At 44.1% G+C, this 12,888-nt stretch overlaps 1 protein-coding gene across 2 annotated transcripts in view; it reads right to left on the bottom strand.

The window, feature by feature from the left end:
- Nucleotides 1-8,335, bottom strand: part of rab5b (RAB5B, member RAS oncogene family) — a 67,514-nt gene extending 59,179 nt beyond the window's left edge. The window contains exon 1 of one of the 2 annotated variants that reach the window (XM_078551791.1): nt 8,218-8,335. The gene's annotated coding sequence lies outside the window, so the exon portion shown is untranslated. The remainder of the gene's footprint in view (nt 1-8,217) is intronic. The other variant, XM_078551792.1, reaches the window with a different exon arrangement.
- Between the last annotated feature and the right edge of the window lie 4,553 nt (nt 8,336-12,888).

Genomic DNA, 12,888 nt, shown 5'->3' with positions numbered 1-12,888 from the left:
TCAGTCCTAGCCTCTGGAATTTCCTCCCTAAATCTCTAAGAACCTTCTCAAATCTCAAACTCTTCAAGCAAACTTTCCCTTACCCCTAGCCTCTTGGCTTTCAGGTTATGGATCCACTGGTGTCTACCCATCTCTGAAGCACCTGGGAGTGTTTGTTTCATTAATGTTGTTTTGTACTCAAAGCGAAAGATGATAAAAGTGATGTCATCACAAGGGAAATTGATGAGTTTTTTCACATAAGTATTGTCTTTAGTTTATTTGTCAAATTTAGTTATTCTAATAAATAGAGGGATGGCAGGGCACCTGTTTCATGGAATGCACATGCTATGCCATGTGAGAACTCCAGGATCCTTCTCATGTCCTAGACAAACACATGTGCAAGAAGAGTCATCAGCTGGAGATCTCGAGCTCTGGGTTTCCGTGCATCCATGAAACTGAGAACTACCTGGATAGCACATTTCTGCATGTCATCACCCCACAACTTAAGGGTGTGCAAGCAGTGAGGGAATGCATGACTGCTAGACAGCCCATGAGGACCAGGTAAAAGTGGCTTGAGTGCATCTTACTCTCCAACCAGAATTCAGCTCTGAATACTGATGAAAGTATTATTTCATCTGGGGAGTGCAGTCACAGACAAATAAACAGCAGCTCAGGTGGCTCAGCTGCACAGGGAGGCAGGAGGAAGATTGGGAAAGCAATAATGATAGAGGGGATTCTATAGTTGGGAGGACAGGCAGGCATTTCTGCAGACGGAGATGTGATTCCAGGATGGTATGTTGCCTCCCTGGTGCCAAGGTTAAGGATATCACTGATCAGCTGCAGAACACATGAGTTGTTTGTGTGTGTGTGTGTGTGTGTGAACAGCCAGGGGTCATGGCCCATATTGGTACCGACGACATAGATAGAAAGACAGATCGTGTCCTGCAGGCAGATTTGAGAGCTGGGAAGGAACACAGCAAGCAGGACCTCAAAGATAGTACTCTCAGGATTACTAGTGAATATAGAAATAGGATACAGCAGATGAGCGTGTGGCGGGAGAGGTGGTGCAGGAGGGAGGACTTTAGACTCCTGGAACATTGGAATCTGTCCTGGGGGGAGGCAGGACCTGTACAGGCTGGACAGGTAGCACCTCAATAGGGCTAGGACCAATGTCCTAGTGCAGCAATTTGCTAGTGCTCCTGCAGTGGGTTTAAACTAACCTGGCAGGGGCAAGGGAACCAGGATATGGCTTTAGAAAGGAGAAACAAAGTGCATAAAGGATTAGGAGAGACAGATCGTAACATTGCAAGAAGTAGTAAGGTAACAATTGGGGTCAGAGTAAGGGAGAATAATATATAGTTTAAATTAGGTTTCCAGTAAATGAACGTATTAACACAAAGCATGGTAAAGAAGTTTGGCAAGCTGCAGCTGCAGATAATCACATAGGAATATGATGTCCTGGCAACAACAGAGATCTGGCTCAAAAAAGGGCAGGAGCAGGTACTAAATATTCTTGGGTACAAGGTGTTCAGAAAAGCCAGAGAAGGAAAGAAAGGAGGAGTGGTAGCATTGGTTGAGAGTATTACAGTGCTGGAGAGAGGGTATCCTGGAGGGGTCAAGGACAGAATCTATTTGGTTACAGTCAAGGAACAAGAAAGGTACCATTAGGTTACTATAATAAAAGGCAAAATACTGTGGATGCTGGAAATCATCTGCCCCGCCATTAAATAAGATCATGGCTGATCTGCCCCAGGCCTCAACTCCTCTTTTGTACAAGCTCATTATAGCCCTCATATCCAAGGGCAGAGAGGGGTAAGAATTTTTTAAGCATGTTCAAGAGAACTTCCTTGATCGTGGGGAAGGAGGCATTGCGCGATCTGGTTCTCCGGAATGAGGTGGATCTAGTGTCAGTGGGGGATTGTTTAGGGAATGGTGATCATATGGTTTAGGTTAGTAATGGAAAAAGACATGGCGCAATCAAGGGTGAAAATAGTTAACTGGGGGGGAGGGCAATTTCAGTGCGATGAGAACATGTCTGGTCTAGGTAAATTAGAATCAAAGTTGGCAGGTAAAATTTTAGTGGAACAATGGGCTGCCTTTAAAGGGGGGATGGTTCAGGTACAAGTTGAGACACGTTCCCACAAGGGAAAAAGGTAGGGCAACTAAAGCCAGAGTTCCCTGGGTGACGAGATAGAGAGAGCAAGATGAAGCAGAAAAAAGATGTTTACAGTAGATATCGAGTTGATAATACAAATGAGGATCAGGCTGAATATAGAGGGTAAGTGAAAAATGAAATAAGACAGGCAAAGAGTATGAGAAGAGATTGGCAGATGACATAAAAGGGAATGCAAAAATTTTCTAAAGGCATCAAGTGCCACATTCATAACATTAGAATATCTCTTTTAAATTAAAGTAAAACAGAATGTTCTGAATGGGGGATGGTATGATCAGGCTAATTCTGCCCTGAGGGGAAAAAGGCCCAGGCCAAAACCGATTGAAAATCAAGTGATAGGTTTCATACCTTGACGCAAAAGAGGGGCATCTGGTCTTTCTGAACACTGGTTCAGTCTCAACTAGAGTGTTGAGTCATTATCAGTTATGGTACAGAAGGTGGCCATTCAGTCCATCATGCCTATGCCAGCTCTTTATGGAGCAATCCAGTCAGTCGCAGTCAGATGTTGTCCATCCCTAATTGCCCCTGAACTGAGTGGCTTTCGAGACCATTTCAGAGGGCAGTTAAGAGTCAACCACATTGCTGAGGGCCTGGAGTCACATGTAGGCCAGGCCAAGTAAGGATGGCAGATTTCCTCCCCTAAAGGACATTAATGAACTAATTGGACTTTTACGGCAATCGACAATAATTTCATGCTCACCATTACTGAGACTAGCTTTAAGTTCCAGATTTACTAATCGAATTTAAATTCCACTAGCTGCCATGATGGGATTTGAACCAGTGTCCCCAGAATATTAGCTTGGGATTACTAGTCCAGTGACATTACCACTACGCTACCATCTCCCAGATGCAGAGTAAAGCCTACTTTACATAAGCTGCCCCAATAATATGGCTTAACTTCAGAAAAACACTCCATACATCATCAATGTGTTTCTTTAAATTCCAATACCAGCTATCTGCAAAGCCTCTGCAATAAATTATGCATCCTGACAGTTTTACACACATGTCCAGCAAGAATGGATTGAAACTGCCCAAATTCATTTCAGTTACAGCTCGCAATGCGAAGATTTGTTTTCCATCACTCTGGCCTAGATTCAAACCCAAATGCAAGATATGAAAGTATTGTGTTAATCTATTATGATAACTAGTCCTTTTTAAACTTCTTCCCATGCACCTTCTTGATGAAGCACCTAAAATTAAAAACCTTGATATACATATTGCCTCTCACAAACTTTTCTTGCAAATAACTGGTTCCTTTAAAGTGGTAAATTTGTGAACAATGAGAAAGTAGCACAAAGCAATTAATGTACACAATTCAAGGGAATGGCGTCAAGGACAAGGAACTTCAGTTATGTGAATAGTTTGGAGAAGTTCGGACTGTTTTCCTAAAAGAGAAGGTTGAGGTGAGATTTTATAGAGGTATTCAAAATCATGAGGGGTCTGGACAGAGAAGATAGGGAAAAACTGTTCCCACAGATTTAAGGTAATCGGCACAAGATACAATGGTGACACGAGTAAATTATTTTTCATGCAGCAAATAGTTAGGATCTGGAATGTGCTGCCTGAGTGTGGTGGAGGCAGGGTCAATTGAGGCATTCAAGAGGGAATTGGATTTTTATCTGAAAAAGGGAGAATGTGCAGGGCTATGGGGAGGAGGTAGGGAGTGGCACTAGCTAAATTGCTATACAGGGAGTCAGCGCAAACACGATGGGACAAATGGCCTCTCTCTGTGCTGTAACAATTCTGTGACTCTGTATAAGGGTACAACCATTATTGATATTGTCTACACAATAGGAAATATACTACAGTGTACGACATCATTATATTTTAGAGGATTACTGGGGAGCAACACAAATATATACAAAGCTCAACTGAAGCATGCAGGGACAGCACCTCATCTCTCAATTAGGCATTTTACAATCTTCCAGACTAACACTAATTTCAATAACTTCACATTATAACCACTGCTCCCATTTTTTCCAGACTGATGTTGGTAACAGTTCTGTTGTTGCCATTTGTAGCTCCTTTAAATCCATCTTTTGTTTACTTGTCCAATATCATCCCCTTCTGTCATTTAATCACTCCTGCCTTCGACCCCAAAGACTCTCCCTTTTGCTCTCCCCTCTGTACTTGCTTAAATGATGTTACATCTAATTTCTTCCAGCTTTGACAAAAGCTCATTATCAATTTGAACTCCATTTTTCTCTCTCCACAGGTGCTGCCTAATGTTGTTATTTCCAGAATTATCTGTTTTATTTCAGATTTCCAGCATCTGTAGCATTTTTAACATATGTCTATATCCACTTCAAAAATAACTGGCCTCATTGAGTCAATTTTTTAAAAATTACAATAGGATATCAGTGGCATTGGTATTCTGGTAGGATGAGATCAAATGTATGTAAGGGCCACCTTCATGTCACTTCATCTTATGATCCTGCTGTTCAGTCACATAGTAACCATAATAGAGATATCAATACCCCATTCCAACCGATGCTGCTGGCTGATGGATAATGAAAGAAACAAAAACTGCACTGAAGTTAAACAAGGCTATCATCCTAATAAAAATTTGGTTCTGTACTGTTCAGTTCTGTTTTTAAATTATTTTACATAGTCATACTCCAGCACGCAGAAAAACAGACAATTCTCTGGCATTATATTTATATTGGAATGCTTCCATCTTTTGCGTATAAAAGTAACTGTGTACTAAATATACACAACTGTTACTCAACCATGCCCTTACCTGCACCTTTGATGTCCTAGTCTCCAAAAACCATTACTCTCTCTCTCACCTTGGCTACTTCCCTTGGTACTGCCCTCATCTACGCTCCCCAAGTTCAAAGGATGCAGACTTGAAAGGATATGACGGGCAACTGGCTTAGCCATCCATTGCCAGATCTGGCTGGACCACTTAAAACATTATCAAGTCCTGCTTGATAACCCCGACTTCTTTCCTCCACTGCAAACTGTCTTCTTAAACTCCTCTTCCCTGTCCCCTCCATCTTCACCTCCAATGAGTGTGAGGAACTCGTGGACTTCTTGGTAACCAAGATCTGGACAATCCGATCAGCTGGCTCTGCTGCGTCCCTCCATTCTAATAGCCCATCTGGCCAAATTTCCTCCAATGCTCTAGTTCTGAACTTGCGTATTTCTCAAGTTTCTCTCTCCTCATGCCCTCTCTGTGCTCGTCTTGTCCATGAGACCCACCACCTGTTCCTGCAATTCTATTCGCAGCAAACTAATCAGCCAACTCCCCTCATGGCCCCCATATTAGCAGATATTGATTATGGTTCTCTCTCTTCAGATGTTTGTCCCTTTCACCTATAAATCTGCCATCATCACCACTCTCCTAAAAAACTAACCTTCGATCCCTCCATCCTTGCAAGCTAGCATCCCATCTACAACCTCCCTTTCCTCTCCAAAGTCCTTGAACATGTTGCCGCCAAATCCATTCTCATTATACCTGGAACCCCATATCTGAATCTCTCCAATCAGGTTTCCACCCCTCCACAGTACCAAAACAGTTGTTATCAAAGTCACAAATGACATTCTATGTAACTGTAATGAAATTAAACTTTCGCTCCTTGTTCTTTTTGACCTATCTGCAGCCTTTGACACAGTTGACCACAACATCCTCCTCCAACATCTCTCCACTGTCCCTCCGTGGCCTCACCCCTCCTTACCTCTGTAATCTACAAACTCCACAGCAGCTCTGAGATATTTGCGCTCCTCTAATTCTGGCCTCTTGTGCACCCCCGATTTTAACTGCTCCGTCATTGCTCTGAAATACCCTCCTAGACCTCTCCACCTCACCTTCTGCCTTCAAAACACTTCTTAAAACAGTCCTCTTTGACCAAGCTTTTGGCCATCTGACCTAATAAGTGGCTCTGTGTCATGCATAGTATTATAATACTTCTGTGAAGTGCCTTGGAAAGTTTTGTTACGTTTAAGCTGCTTTATAAATAGAAGTTCTTGGTGTAGATTTCTTTTCTGTAGCTTAGTCATAAACTGTTCCCATTTCAATTAAAAATGCAGTGCATTCCTCATTACATTGCCTACAAGATCTTCCCTACTTGTCATGTAATTTCCACATTTTTAAGAGATTAATCTAGTTACGTTTTTACAAATTCCTGACATTAATCAAGAAATTATTTCTCAATAAAATCAGCAGAAATGGAAAATCCATTCACCATTTTTGGAATACATTTTCTAGTCAACCAGGACAGGGTGGTTAGTGTTGGGAAATGGGACACTTTACATTTCAAACATCGAGTCTCAGCACCATAGACTCCCAGGCAGTCAAATACACACGTACACAACTTTCAAAAAAAATTATCATGTCTGTATTACAATTATCTACTGGCCAATTCTGATGTCAAATTAAGGGTAGTTTTTATGCCACCAGGCCATGCCCATTTAGAACAGGATTGATCCTGCCAAAATGGCCTACTCCTAATTTGCATGTAAAAGTCATTCCATGAGGGGCCTTTACTGGCAGCAAATAGAAAATCATCCCATCAAGACACCAGAATTAGGTGAATTTATCCATCCTTTATTATCTGAGGCATGAAGTGTATCATTTACAACTCCTGTGAAAACAGGCAGCTGAGGAACAATACACCTCATTTTTAAAAGATCAACAATTATAACAAAGCTGTTGCCAAGTTACTTTCTGAATAAATGAGTGAGAATATGACAGTTGAAGTTTATGCTTACAATTCTGGGACTTGAGTCCAAATTTCCTAATTGGCATATTACTGATTACAGTCATGTCACTGGAGAAGGTATCAAAGAGGCCAAATAATTCACCAAAAGACAAGGTCAGAAATATCAGTTGGCGAGACACCTTGTCCCACTTCAAATACAGCTACCTCTTTCTGGACATATCAAAAGCAAGATCAGAACTCTAGGTCACCTTCTCAATGCAAGTAAAGGATTCAAAAACAATATCAGCCTATACTGATTTAGAGACTGTAATCTTGATGTCCAGGTGAAAAAAAAGGTGTGCTCTTGCAGTATAAAAGATATAATATAAACCCCTCAATTATGTTTCTGTATTATAATTGCTCACAGAAATTACATACAAAAGAAAAATAAACAAAACCCTGCCAGGCCTTCAAAATGATGTCCATTTGAGAATTTCTCACTATACAAGGTTAACTAGACAATTAACAATAACGAAGACGACAACCTCCACATGCCCTATGCCTATGTCAACAAAACAAATCTAACTCATTTCCTTCGAGGTACCACCACATGAGATGCTCAACCAAGTGTCATTCTGTAATGACGAATTCCTAACAGAAAATCTTCCCAGTTCTCATTCGGTGTAGTCCATTCCTATATATGTATAGCTGAGTTTTTTCAGGTTTGATTATGTCACATCTTACATTAGCGTGTCACAACACTTGTTTCTTCTTGTTTGGATCTTCGTGAAACCTTTATCCGAAGGTATTTCTAACCCAATCAGGGATAATGTCCGAACCAGAACCGGTTCCACGAAAAACAAACCCTGTCAGTGTAGGCGGCTGGTGGGAAAACTCAATCGACTTTGAACAATACTCGATGCAGTCAGTGGGGTGAAACAAAGCCACTCCTGCGCCCAGCACCCACCAAAAAGGAACTGCGCACCCAAAGTACACAGCAAGCCGCAGGCCCAGAGACCCTCTTCAGCTCCGGCCGCGGGATGGGCCTGTCAGGAGCCCGGAAACGCCCCACTGGGCTGAAATCACAAATCAAATCTACAGGGGCAGCCAGAGAGGGGGCAGCCAGAGAGGGAGCGCCCAGGCCGGGGCCCTGGAGAGCCGCTCCACCCTCTCTCCCCCCAACCCCGAGCCCCGCTGCTCTCCCTGCCTCTCCCCCGCCCGGGCCGCGCTGCTCTCCCCCCGCCGGGGCCGGTCCCGGTCCTGGTCCTGGTCCCGCTGCTCTCCCCCCCGCCCGGGCCGGGCCCGGTCCGGTTCCTCCCTCTCTCTCCCGGGTCAGGTACGGCTGGGCCCGGTTCCTCCCTCTCTCTGCCTCCCGGGTCAGGCCCCGTTCCCCCCAGGGTCAGGTCAGGCCCGGCTCCTTACCTGCTCCGTTCCCCCCCGGGCCGCTTCACTCCTCACAGCCGCCGTACTCAGTTCCTCTGCCGCTGTGCTAGCAGTGTCTCCATCCGCCGCAAAGAGTGCCCCTATTGTCGGGAGTGAGGCGCTCGCTGTCTGCGTGGAGGGGGCTTCTGTCAATATAGGATCAGATTGCGCAATGTTTTCATCTGGAGTCTCATCAGCTGCACCATAAATCTACTTCAGTCAGTCTCACTATTCTCACACTAAGGTAACTTGTGCAGGCATTTCTTTAATGTAGTGAGAGAAAACTAACCTTTCTTTAAGTGTGAGATGCTAACCATATCTTTCCAAAGTGTTTGCTTTTGGGTCAAACTGTTGACAGGAGTGGGCAATTTGCATTGAGATGCATCATTATACCACCAAAAATTGCACCCCATTGTTGTCACATTAGACCATAAAAACAAAAAAAAATCATGGTGATGGTTTAAAATTATGTCTTCCTATGTTAACAAAGAGAGAGTTTCCATTTAGACGATGCTAAATTAGCCTCCTCAACTGAGGCAGGCAACAAGGGGCTTTTAAGAAAGATCCTCAAGATTAGGCTATCCCTGTCAAAACCATATTTATTATAAGGTAGTAATTCATCCAGTGTTCTACCAGATAGTCCTGTTTTTAGCTAGTCTGACCAGGCCACTGTCCGATACTGGATGGCTTTATGTCTGGTGTTTTGTGCCTCAGTGCACTTAACTCAGTGAAGCACCAGCAGGAGCCTATGCTGATTCCTTTCCCCATGTGCAGCAGCCTCAAACCAACTGAGACTCAGGAAGCAGAGTCAGATATCATATCTTCCTCCATGGTCTCTCACTTCCTTGCAATTTGGTTTTTTCCATCTCAAAATGCAATGGATCTCCGCACGTAATGAGGTCATCCCCATAGTACCGTAGCAGTGTCTGGCATCAATGGCCTCTGGCAGCCATCACCCTGTAAAGCACTGGATGGCCTTCTTCAACTGCTGCAGCCCTTGTGGCAATAGTGTTCTCATGATGGCGTTCAGTTAGGATTGCCATCAGAAATTGTCCCTTGGTCTTCAGGAATTAGAAATTAATCTCCAAGACACTGCTGAAACCCGGAAACCAGAAAGAAAAATCATTGGAGCATTAATTTTTTTCATTTTCTTTGTACATTTTCAGTTATTAGTAATAAAAGTATTGGAGATAGGAAAATGCAGTTTGACTGACAGTCAAGAATTATCCAATCAAGAAACAAAGATTGGACATGTTGGGCAACCAATAGCAGGAGGGTGGAGCAGGGTGGTTGGGTGCAGGAAACCAGGTGACGAAATCTCCCGGAATACCTTAAACCAGTGGTGGCAACCCTATATTAGGTAGGGACTTCCAGTATTCAAACCTAAACGACAGAATTTAACGCTGGTCAAGGAAACAAGGAAATAGGCAGACAGGGGTGATAAATAGGCCAGGAAGCAAAGTTTCAAGTTCCCGATGTTGGGATAGAAGTGCCAAATTCTCCTGACTGCGGGTTGAAAACAGGACCAACAGCACAAGGCAGGAAGGTAATTGTATTGGATCTGTATGCAATGAATACTTATTAGAACACATGTCTTTGCGGCTAAATGTTACCTTTGCAATTAAATTTGAGGCACATGAGGAACACTGGTCTTCATTTGCACAACCAGTTAAAGCTAGAGTGAGCAGGTGAGGGAGTCTTCAAGGTTGAACTGAGAAAGTTGGAGCTGTCTGACATGACTTGGATTATTTGCTGGAAGAGAGGAGGCTGAGAAGTATCATGTGACAGGTCAAGAGTGATTGAGGGTAAATCAAGGGCGACCAATGGAGGGTTAAGGGTGATCAAGAGAGGGTTGAGGGGAACTGAAGGAGGGTCGAGGGTGATTAAGAGAAGGTCGAGGCTGATTGAGGGAAGGCCAAGACTTATCAAGGGAAGATCAAGGTGACCGAGGGTGGGTCCAGGAGTGAAGGAAGGTCAAGGAGTGATCGAGGGAAGGTTGAGGCACATTGAGAGCAAGAATAGACTATGGTTAAAGAAGACCAGGGCTGTGGTATGATGGCCACCATGGTGAAGTAATCTGGCAATAATTATTCAACAGCTTCGTACATAAACAATAACAACTTATGTGGAATCACAGAGAAAGCTTATAACACACAAGCCAGTTCAAAAGAGCAGGAAAGAAAATTAGGATGGGGTGCAAAAGCATTATTTGCTTCTATAAAGTTTTCACACAAGTCAGAATAGATCAGACTAATTAATAAATTCAATTAAAAATAAAAATCTGAAAATCTCAGTAATGAAACTACCATCAATTTTCATAAAATCCCATCTGGCTCACTAATGCCTTTTAGGGAAGGAAACCTGCCGTACCTACCTGGTCTGAGCTACATGTGAGTGCAGACTCACAGCAGTTAACTATTAAATGTCCTCTGAAATGGCCAAGCAAGCCACTCAGTTGTATCAAACCGCTACAAAATCTGAAAGGAATGAGACCAGGTGGAGCACCCAGCATCAACCTAGGCACCAGAAACAACGGCAAACCCAGCCCTGTTGACCCTGCAAAGTCCACCTTACTAACAACTGCGGCCTTGTGTCAAAACTGGGAGAGCAATATCCTGACATTGTCATAATCACAGAATCATACCTTACAGACAATGTCCCAGACACCACCATCACCACCATTGGGCAAGTCCTGTCTCACCGGCAGGTCAGACCAACCAGAGATGGCGGCACAGTGGTACACAATCAGGAGGGAGTTGCCCTGGGAGTCCTGAACGTTGACCCTGGATCCCATGAATTATCATGGTATCAGGTCAAACATGAACAAGGAAACCCACGACTGATTACCTTCTACCACCCTCCCTCAGCTGATGAATCAGTACTCTATGTAGGGCACCACTTGGAGGAAGCACCGCGGGTGGAAAGGGTGCAGAATGTACTCTGGGTGGGGGGGGGCTTCAAAGTCCATCACCAAGAGTGGCTCGATAGCACCACTACTGACTGAACTAGCCAAGTCCTGAAGGAAATATCCACCAGATTTGGCCTGTGGCAGGTGGTGAGGCAACGAACAAGAGGGATAAAACCTACTAGATCTCATCCTCACCAATCTACCAGTTACAGATGCATTTGTCAATGATAGTATACGTCAGAGTGATCACCACACCGTACTTATAAAGATGAAATCCTGTCTTCACACTGAGCATAACAATGAGTTGTTTGGCAGCTCGAAACAGGGCACCCATGAGGCGCTGTGGGCCATCAGCAGCAGCAGTATTGTATTCAACTGCAATCTAACCTCATGGCCTGGTATATTGCTCACTCTACCATTGCCATCAAGCCAAGGGATTAACACCGGTTCAATGAAGAGTGCAGGAGGGCATGCCAGAGCAGCACAAAGCATGGCAAAAATTGAGATGTCAAGATGGTGAAGCTACAGCACAGGACTACATGCATGCCAAACAGCAGAAGCAGCAAGCGATAGACAGCTAAGCAATCCTACAACAAATGGATCAGGTCTAAGCACTGCAGTCCTGCCACATCCAGTTGTGAATGGTGGTGGGCAATTAAACAACTAACAGGAGGTGGAGGCTCCACAAATATCCCCATCCTCAATGATGGCAAAGCCCAGCACATCAGTGCAAAAGACAAGGCTGAAGCATTTGCTACAATCCACAGCCAGAAATGCCAAGTGGATGATCCATCTCAGCCTCATCCTGAGGTCCCCAGCATTGCAGATGCCAGTCTTCAGCCAATTCGATTCACTCCACGTGATATCAAGAAATGGCTGAAGGCACTGGATACTGCAAAGGCTATGGGACCTGACAACATCCCAGCAAAAGTACTGAAGATTTGTGTTCCAGAACTAGCCATGCCCCTAGCCAAACTACAAGTACAGCTATGACACTGACAATGAGCAAAATTGCTCAAGTATGTCCTGTTCATAAAAAGCAGGACAAATCCAATCCAACCAATTACCACCCCATCAGCCTCCACTCGACCATCAGCAAACTGATGGATGGTGTTGTTGACAGTGCTATCAAGCGGTACTTACACAGCAATAGCCTGCTCTCTGATGCTCAGTTTGGGTTCTGCCAGAGCAACTCAGCTCCTGATCTCAATACATGCTCCAAATATGGACAAAAGAGCTGAACTCAAGAGGAGAGAGAGTGACTGCCCTTGACATCAAGGCCACCTTTGACTGCATGTGGCTTCAAGGAGTCCTGGAAAAACTGGAGTCAATGGGAATTGGGGAAAACTCTTCACTGGTTGGAGTTATACTTAGCACAAAGGAAGATGGTTGTGGTTGTTGGTTGTTGGAGGTCAATCAGGACATTTCTGCAGGAGTTCCTCAAGTCCAACCACCTTCAGCTGTTTCATCAATGACCATCCCTCCACCATAAGGTCAGAAGTGGAGATGTTCACTGATGATTGCTCACTGTTCAGTAGCATTCGCGACTCCTCAGATACCGAAGCAGTCCATATGCAGGAAGACCTGGACAACAATCAAGCTTGGGCTGATAAGTATCAAGTAACATTCATTCTACACAAGTGCCAGGCAATGACCATCTCCAACAAGAGACAATTTAATATCTCCCCTTGACATTCAATGGCATTACCATCACTGAACCTTCCACTATCAACAGCCTGGGGGTTACCGTTGACCAGAAACTG

The sequence above is a fragment of the Cetorhinus maximus genome, chromosome 11 (assembly GCF_964194155.1).
Source record: "Cetorhinus maximus chromosome 11, sCetMax3.hap1.1, whole genome shotgun sequence".
Lineage (NCBI taxonomy): Eukaryota > Metazoa > Chordata > Chondrichthyes > Lamniformes > Cetorhinidae > Cetorhinus > Cetorhinus maximus.
The sequence above is the reverse complement of the archived record's forward strand: the minus strand, read 5'-3'. Positions and strand labels throughout refer to the sequence as shown.